The sequence below is a fragment of the Labrus bergylta genome, chromosome 14 (genome assembly GCF_963930695.1).
Source record: "Labrus bergylta chromosome 14, fLabBer1.1, whole genome shotgun sequence".
NCBI classification, from domain to species: Eukaryota; Metazoa; Chordata; class Actinopteri; order Labriformes; family Labridae; genus Labrus; species Labrus bergylta.
This window is the reverse complement of record NC_089208.1, coordinates 5776853-5786093: the sequence shown is the minus strand read 5'-3', so window position 1 is coordinate 5786093 and position 9241 is coordinate 5776853. Positions and strand designations below refer to the sequence as shown.

At 39.7% G+C, this 9241-nt stretch overlaps 5 non-coding genes across 5 annotated transcripts; all 5 read right to left on the bottom strand.

Annotated features, from left to right (window-relative positions):
• Nucleotides 1–1721: 1721 nt before the first annotated feature.
• Nucleotides 1722–1794, bottom strand: trnav-uac (transfer RNA valine (anticodon UAC)). Its single transcript has one exon. It is a non-coding gene; the product is annotated as a tRNA-Val (tRNA).
• Nucleotides 1795–2110: 316 nt separating this feature from the next.
• Nucleotides 2111–2183, bottom strand: trnav-uac (transfer RNA valine (anticodon UAC)). The gene has a single exon. It is a non-coding gene; the product is annotated as a tRNA-Ala (tRNA).
• A 524-nt stretch (nucleotides 2184–2707) lies between these two features.
• Nucleotides 2708–2780, bottom strand: trnav-uac (transfer RNA valine (anticodon UAC)). Its single transcript has one exon. It is a non-coding gene; the product is annotated as a tRNA-Val (tRNA).
• A 335-nt stretch (nucleotides 2781–3115) lies between these two features.
• Nucleotides 3116–3188, bottom strand: trnav-uac (transfer RNA valine (anticodon UAC)). The gene has a single exon. It is a non-coding gene; the product is annotated as a tRNA-Val (tRNA).
• A 341-nt stretch (nucleotides 3189–3529) lies between these two features.
• trnav-uac (transfer RNA valine (anticodon UAC)) lies at nucleotides 3530–3602 on the bottom strand. Its single transcript has one exon. It is a non-coding gene; the product is annotated as a tRNA-Val (tRNA).
• Nucleotides 3603–9241: the final 5639 nt, after the last annotated feature.

Genomic DNA, 9241 nt, shown 5'->3' with positions numbered 1-9241 from the left:
GATTCTCTGGACACAGATATTAACTGAGGAGTTTATCATATTTATCAGCTCGGATCTTGTTGCATATATGTTTTGGAAAGTCTAAAGATAAAAATGTTCAGGAGGTAATCGTGGGAAAATCAACCGGAAAATTGTAAAAAAAAAGAAAAAAAGAAAAGTGATTATATAAATGATTGAGTTTCTCAAGCCCTCCCTCGGGTAAATGACTCCCTCGTAAGCTCGACGACTTTACACTGCTGACAAGAGAAAGAGAGAGAGAGAGAGAGAGAGAGAGAGGAGTGAAATCGAGACACGTTTAAAAGCTGATGAGGAGAGAAAGAGAGAGTTGTCTCATGCAGACCAGGACAGCTGACAGCTGGGTTCAGCAGAGGTCAGAGGTCATGGATTGGCAGCAGTGGGGGAGTGAAGAGGAATCTAAAACAACAGGAAGACACACACACACACACACACACACACACACACATACACACACACACACACACACACAGAGAGAGAGTTCCGGGAGAGGAGATGAGCGTGGGCGTTCGTCCGGGTCTCTCGTGTGACAGACAGTTCACTAAAACTTCATCAGAGTGTGGTGTGTACTTCCTCCCACATATCTGATCCAGTGTGTGTGTGTGTGTGTGTGTGTGTGTGTGTTCTTATGTATAACTTCTATTTTAATTTATTATAATCCCACACTGAGAAAAAGCACCTACTGCTAACTAAAACACACATTTAACCTACCGATTAAACGTCACAGATTCCTCAGGTTGGCACAGTCCACAGCAGGAAAGATTCTTACATCGATGTGAAGCAGACTCTCTGGGTTATGGAAAGTTTAATAACTCTTCTTGTTTCATTTCCTCACACCGTTCCTCCTCGACTCTGCTGATCCGCCACACAGGGCTGCATTAATCAACAGAGCTGTCAATCATGACGTTTCACTCCTTTTTTAGCATCAAACGACTCATTGAAACTACACCGCTCAGAAAATAAACACTCGGACGAATAAAAGGAAAAACTGAGATTTTTTTCATAAGATAATAGTCAACAAACTCTCTCACTGCAGGAAAACCAAACAGAATTGAGAAGGGCCACACACAATGATCACAAAAATGTCTTTAGCACCATAATGTAAACACAAAACATTTAAATCCACCTGACAGGGACGACTTTTCTATTCTCTCAACAAGCTGAGTCATGAAATCCAAAGTTTTTCATGACTCAGCATCGATCCATTCCAAACAGGCTCACTATATTGGACTGTAAGGAAAAGCACATCCTTCGAGCCGGAGTTAAACCAGCAACCTATCTTAGCTATTTTGTTGGTAAGTTAACTTGCTAACGTTATTTGACTTCTGGAAGCCGTCCCAAGATGCAAAGTGCGACCAGTACGCTATATGCAGTATGACGTCATGGCGTTAAGACAGCCATGCGTTGGTGTGTGCTCTTGCCCGCTTTACAATATTGTAGTGTGAACACAAAATGAACCGAGGAGAAAATGCAGCAATGTGTTATCATCTGAATCAGAACAAAGCAAACGAGCTACAGGTGTAAGAGCAACCTGAGAGGTTTCCCCAAAGGACAGAAATAAATCAATGATGAGGAACAAAGCGTCCGTCCTGAAATAAACATGGACCAGAAGCATGCACACTTTGACCGGAACATGTAGTTTGACTTACTTAACTTGTTAATTGTGCATAATGTACTGTGTTGTTAGAGTGATCACTCTAAAGCAGAGGTTTCACTGGGGATTGAACCCAGGACCTTCTGCGTGTAAAGCAGACGTGATGACCACTACACCATGAAACCTCATGACATGTACTTTCTTTTCCTGTTGTTTTCTGTTCATAAATGTCTGAATTAATTGGTATGATAAGAACAATTAATAAATGATTATATTACAACTTTTAAGACTTTATTTACAATTTGATGTTTGAAAAAGAGAAGAGCGTCAAGTTTTTTTTCTACTTTTCATCAGCGATAACTGAGACATCGAGTGAGTTTCAATAGCAGAGACAAATAATTCCTTTATAATCATCAGAAACTGACCATGATGTAAATTATCATATTTTATATTTGTATTGTGCTCAAAGTAAATATATTGAAAGGCTTACATTCAAAGCTGTGGTTTCACTGGGGATTGAACCCAGGACTTTCTGCGTGCAAAGCAAATGTGATGACCACTACACCATGAAACCTCATGACCTTCTTTTACTGTTATTTTCTTTTCTTAAATGTCTAGAATAAATGTGTATGATAAGAATAGATTGATGATTATTATAAAATATGATAATTTAGCTTTGGTGAAATATCAGTGGTGCCCTCCATTACTGTAGTTCTTGTACCTGATTTAATGTTGAATGGTGTTCAATGTGCCTCCTTTAGTGTGCATATATCTGCACATGCAGACACAAGGACACACTGATAAAAACAATATGAAACATAAAAACCAAACAACAATGAGGACTGTAAAATTCAACACAAACGGGACGTTTGAAAAGGAGTAGAGATTCAAGTTTACACGTGAGGTTTTCTCTCAATGATCTTCTTTTCAGCAGTGACAACTGAGACATCAACTGAGTTTAAATAGCAGAGACAAATAATTCCATTATAGTCATCAGAGTCAGAAACACCATCACTCAACATGATGTCATTTGTCTTACAAATCATATTAATCATTGAGCACCAAATACACATAGTGAAAGGGATCACTCTAAAGCTGTGGTTTCACTGGGGATTGAACCCAGGACCTTCTGCGTGTAAAGCAGACGTGATGACCACTACACCATGAAACCTCTTGATTCTAACTTCTTTTACGGTTCTTTTTTGTTCTTAAATGTCTAGAATAAATGTGTCTGATGATGATAAAAACAATATGAAACATAAAAACCAAACAACAATGAGGACTGTAAAAGTCAACACAAAGCAAACAGGACGTTTGAAAACGATGATCTACTTTTCAAAAGCAGTAACTGAGACATCGACCAAGTTTCAGTAGGAGAGTCAAATAATTCCTTTAAAGTCATCTGAATCAGAACCACAATCACTCAACATGATGTCATACGTTCTTAGAAATTATATTTTCATTGAGCACCAAATACATGAAGTGAAAGAGTTAACTTCAAAGCTGTGGTTTCACTGGGGATTGAACCCAGGACCTTCTGCGTGTAAAGCAGACATGATGACCACTACACCATGAAACCTCATGACATGTACTTTCTTTTCCTGTTGTTTTCTGTTCATAATTGTCTCAATTAATGGGTATGATAAGAATAATTAATGATTATAATAACACGACTTTTAAGGCTTTATTTACAATTTGATGTTTGAAAAAGAGTGGAGCATCAAGTTCACACAAGTTTTTTCTCTTCTTTTCAGCAGTGATAACTGAGACATCGAGCAAGTTTCAAAAGCAGAGACAAATAATTCCTTTAAAGTCATCAGAGTCAGAAACACAATCACCCAACATGATGTCATTTGTCTTACAAATTATATTTTCCTTGTGCACAAAATACACATAGTGAAAGAGTTAACTCTAAAGTAGAGGTTTCACTGGGGATTGAACCCAGGACCTTCTGCGTGTAAAGCAGACGTGATGACCACTACACCATGAAACCAGATGGGTTTGTTTCATTTCACTTTTATTTTCTGTTCTTAAATGTCTGAATTATTGTGTATGATAAGAATAGATTGAAGAATATAATCAAATATTACTTTTATTATTTGAAAGTCTCTCATTAAAGTAAAGTGATTTGAGTAAAGGGAGCAGCAAACTTAAACGCCTTTTTTCCCAGTTCATTTAAGATCTTTGGAACAGACAGAATAAGAAAAGGTCCTGGGACAGAAGACTGTAAATTCATTTACTCTTCCTTCAGATGGAGGTTAGAAGGAGAGAAGGAAGCAGACCCTGTAGATAAAAATATGCCCGTGTTGACCCTCCAACTCTTACATACAACAAACAATGACGAGTGATGAACCTCAACGCTCCATGAGAGACAGTGACCAGAGGATGTAAGCTTTGAGAAGCGGCGTGCATGTATGAAACATCACCATAGTCCAGCACAGACATCAAAGAGGCAGAAACATGTCTCCTTTTTGGACTAAACAAAAGGCAGGATTTTATTCTCAAGAAAAAGATTCATCAATTAAAATTCCAAGACATCTGCAGCTCAAAACAGACGTGATCTGTGCATCTAAAGACGTGATGCTTGAAAGCAGGTCAGATGTTTAGATTAGCGTTTCAAAACAGAAAGACGGTCCAAGGATTTTTATTTCATTCAATCAAAAGTCACTTAAACTCTCACTCATACATTTATGAAAAGATTTGAACCTAGAGCAAAGACTGTGAAGGATGTAAAACATGTTCCAGTTCATGTGGTTACTGTTAAAGCTTTGCTTGTGGACACATTTCACACCGGCGCCTTCAAGGGTCCATCTCATAGCATGTGATGTGCTGCCCTCTAGTGGACTTGACGGGTTCTTACAAGGGATGGTTTTAAATCTAGAAAATGTTGACCTTTATTAAAGTAGCAAAAATATGTTTTCTTCTGCATGATGAGATGAGTATTATTCAATATGTCCGTTTTTTTACATATTGGATCACTGTAACTCCGATCCTTTACTGAAATAAAAACAAACATCAATATAATAATAATCTATTCTCAAATACAAGTCAACAATGAAAAGAGTAAAACGATTACATTTCATACGTTGTAAAATGTTTTAGTTTCTATGTTAATCTTGATGCATCCAGGTTAACGTGCATTATGCTTTTGTAACCTAATAAGTGGAGCAGGTTAAACTTTTATTAGTTAAAGTCAAGTGGTCCCAATGTGATAAGATTCAGGTCCCTCCAAAAGGTCACAACAGAAATTCAAAAGGTCATGGGATGACTCGGGGGATAATACCTGGACTGCACTTTTCTTGTCTTCTGACCACTCCAAGCGCTTTTACACTACGTGACACATTCACACGTTCATACACTGAAGGCAGAGGATGCTGTATGTAAAGAGCCCTTCTATTAAAGGGATACTTCATCCATTTGCATTAAGCTTTGTATTATTAGAAACCTGGTAATATTTTTGAATGGTCGTGCATCCCGCCCTCATTTTCCCCTGAGATGGGAAATCTTTGTATTTTTAAGTCTGAAAAGGAGCTTCCAGTGACGCAAAATAAAGATTTTTGCGCTAGCCGCCGGGGCCGCTGCGACACAAGACCGGCCTGTCGGCAGCAACCGTCTCGCGGCTATATTGCTGGCTGCCGCCGGTCGCTGCCAGCTCAGCAGCCGAGACATAAGGCCTGCTTGTCGGCGGCGGTGAGGACGAGGAGCCGGGGCTGGCTTGAGCTGGGGCGGACTGGTAGTGTCGGTGCTCTCACTGTTTGTCTATGGACACAGACATAGAGTCTGTTTTCTGACAGGAATTTCCCAGATCAATTCTGAAAGAAATCTCGGACTCAGTTGAGGAAATGGCCTTTTGTGTTGAAGTAAATATGTCTGTAAATGTTTTTATTACTATATTTCTGTGTGGCCTGCGGTGCTGTGCATTCTGGGATTTGGTGTCTTTCATCAACATGAGCCAAAAAGACACATTCTGCCTTTTCTCGGCCAAGAAGGCACCAACTTCAAAATTTATTTCACATTTTTACTACATATATGACCCAATGTCAATACAGATTCATGTTCCAACGGGTGAAGTAACCCTTTAACAAATACTAAAAAGAAGCGGTGTTGGGCGAGCTGCTGCCGCACGTCTGTGACATCCAGCCAGAGTTTCACACCAACTCCAGTGTGGCTGACTGGGTGGCTCCCTGTTTCCTGCTCCAGAAATTTAAAAAAAAAAACATTAGTAAAAGTTGTTACTGTGTCGATGTTTACGAAATATTTATAAATATAAGAATCTTTATAATCTTTAAATCCTCCTGAATTTAACAAAATAAAAATCTTTATTTACTGAAAAGAAAACTAAATATCTCAAACTTAATGCTTCAAAATGGTAAACTGTAAAACAATGAGTGCATCATGATAACCTCCACTTTGTAAACATGCCGTGGTTTTTACAGTGTTTTTAATCTGGATTATGTCCTTTAACTGTTTTTAAAATGAGCTTTACATTAACAGAGGTGGCTTAGGCCATTGTTTGGTAGATTTCTGCAAGATCAAATAAATACTGTCATTTAAAAAATCAGATGTCGTGTTGCTCATGATTGAAATCTGACTTTCATTCAAACATTATTCCTTACATCAGCTACGTACATAGTCTGCCTACTTTAGATGAGCAATCAACAAACAGAGTTTCAGGAAACCACAACACTCGATTTAATCATTATGTGTATTTTACAAAGATAAAAATGGGACTAAATCATTCAGACGCCTGAGGTGAGATGACTCATATTACCAGAACAGAAACTTATTTCAGCTGAGTCATGCATAGGGGGGAAAGAGAACCGAGTGTTTTGATTAGTCAGTAACACTGACACTTTGATCATATGCTAATTGTGTTTAGGATTAGCATATTAACTAGAATGGAGGCTAAATCCAGCTGGTGGGACTTCCCAACATGATAGTGGAAATAATTGACTCTTTATGCTTTATCAAAGTCCAAACTTTGAAGAACAATGTCCCTGTGACTGATTCACTATATATAACATTATCAAATCTTAAATACTGAGTTATAGATGTGTGAGTAGCACTTTACTGTTTTAGCTGCTCGCATTTGGCTAGTTTTTAATAACTAGATTACACAAGGAGTCCAAATCTACGATCTTATGAGGTAAGGCTTTCGTATTTTACTGGAGAATTTTGTTTTTTGATTTATGAACAGGAGTCAAAGCTGAGAGAATGATAATGTATGTGTACTTTTACTTTTTCTTGCTGATAATACCCATAATCGTTATATTTTATACTTTTGTTTTTCTACTTACACATTTCTTTCAACTCATTCTACACACAGTGTTTATCAGGTACAACTCTGAAAGTCTTTCAGTCATGGTAGTCTCTCTAGTCTCTAGTCTTAAAAGTCCACTATGTATATATCTACTGAATTAAATGATAAATCTACGTTTAGATTCTGCTCCAGAATGGTTTGTTTTTGTTTTGACCAGAGAAGTAGGCGGTTTTAAGGCGCCCCCACACTATCATTTAGTAGCCAGTTAAATGGCAAACCAACAGGTAAATAAATCATGGAATTTTATGTTGAGGTATTTTATGATGTGCGCTATTATTTGGCATAATATATATTTTTTAAAGCGATCATCTGTCTATTTTCCGCCTGTGTTTAATGTTCCCCTCTGATAAAACAACTGGCCCCCGTTTGGCCCCCTCAGTAGAAATGGTCTAGAACCGCCACTGGTTTGAGTCTTTATTTATGTTAGCCAGAATTAGCATCAAAATGAATAACAAAGGCACCATGCATTAACGGGTTTAATATTTACAGTCTATGGTTTCACCTTGATCGAGCAAACACACTCGCTCCTCTCAAGCTCCGCCTACTTGTCCATATATGGTCATTTCCAGATTAAAGGAACTCAACAGCCAAAATGCCAAAAGAGGGAGTGAGGTGCTGTCCATGACGCAATGCTTGACCTTGGTGTCTACTAAGTCATGTTGAAACATAACTGATGGTTAGACCTTTCTGACGTCTCTGATACTACTGAGACATAACAGTGATTTAAAAAATGTATTCCTAAGTGTTTTTTCTTAATGGTCACATGTTCTATAGCTTTAGAGTATATTCAGATTTTCATCATTGTTGCTTTGTCAAGAGAAACCCCGGTTTGACTACACCGTGGAAACCCAGTGAGGTGGAAACTTCTGCAGATTAACCGACTCATAGGTGTAATGATACTGAAACCAATGACGGCCGCTCAACGGGAGCAGTGCGCGGTGCTGCCGGTTCGCGGCGCTGTTCTGCGCTTCACTAACCCGCAGCAGGCCCTGTCCTGTCTGCCTGCCTGTCTGTCTCTCTCTCTCTCTCCCTCCTGTCTGGCTTTATAAAAAAAAGTCTGTCTCTCCCTTTTACGACGAACTCCCTCTGCAAGGACCGAATCGAATGAAAAAAGGGTGTTCAAATCCTGCCTGTGTCCCTTTCACAGCTGAGTCAGACTAAAAGGAAGCACCGGGGGAAAGTGAGGGGCTGATATTCACCGGGAAGCCGTGTGTGTGTGTGTGTGTGTGTGTGTGTGGCATTAAAATGTAAAAATAGATGAGCATTAACATCCTGCAGCGACTCTTAAGCTCAACAGAGATCCAAACAAGCTGCTATTGTTTCACTTCGTTATTCAGTTATTTCCCACGGAGGAAGAAGAAGAGGACGGCCGTGACGAACACAAACGCTGTTTTCCCCTTCATCGCTTCCCGGTGACAAGAGTGAGAGTGTGAATGAGTGAGGTTTAAAAAAAAACCCTGTAACACCCCTCCACCCCCCCCCCCCCCCCTCCTGCCCGTCATTATCATCTCTGACATATCGTCTCCAAAAAAATCTGCAAATGTGGATGTTTCTTTTCCTATAACATCAAAACACACCAAGGCTGAAATCTCGCAGCAGAAGAAGCTCGAGTCTCCACGGCCGAGAGCTGCTGCTGTTTCACCCCCTCGTTTCTGTACAACAGGGAAGCTGGCCGTGTGTTTTTTCCCCTTCCATATGTACAAAACAAACCAAATCAGCTCGATTGAAGCCTACAGTTCATATAAATGTTGTGGCGTTGTGCGTTTGGCACACACGCACGCACACACGCACACACCAGAGGGTAAGTGTGCCTCAGTCCCCCCTATCGTGGCAGAAACGCTCATTAGACAGTGACTTTGGGAGGCATAACATGTTAAGAATATTTTGCTATCGAGACAGGGGTTGGTGGGGGGGGATTCAGGACTGATCAGCTTCCACAAACACCTCCAGAACACAAGAGAGGTGCGCTTTGAGGCTCACTTTCTCCGTGGCTGGGTGAACTTTATATCGAGCATATATTAACACTTTGTGGCCTGCTTTTTTTTTTTTTTTTTTTTTTCCTCCTCTAAGGCTGGAGGACTCCATTTTGAAGGGACCGGGTGAGCAGCCAGAGAATACACAGCAACTCGTCTCAGGAAAGAAAACCCGCCTGTTTTTCCGGGTAGCCTTGCTTGCACCATTTTCACTGCTTTTCATGTGTAGTGTTTTATGGGGGCATTTTTTTTTTTTTTTTTTTTGAATGACTTCCAATTGTTTATATTGTCCGTTTCAAGGCGCATGTGCGTACCGGGGGTTGGTGGTGTCAAAGATGC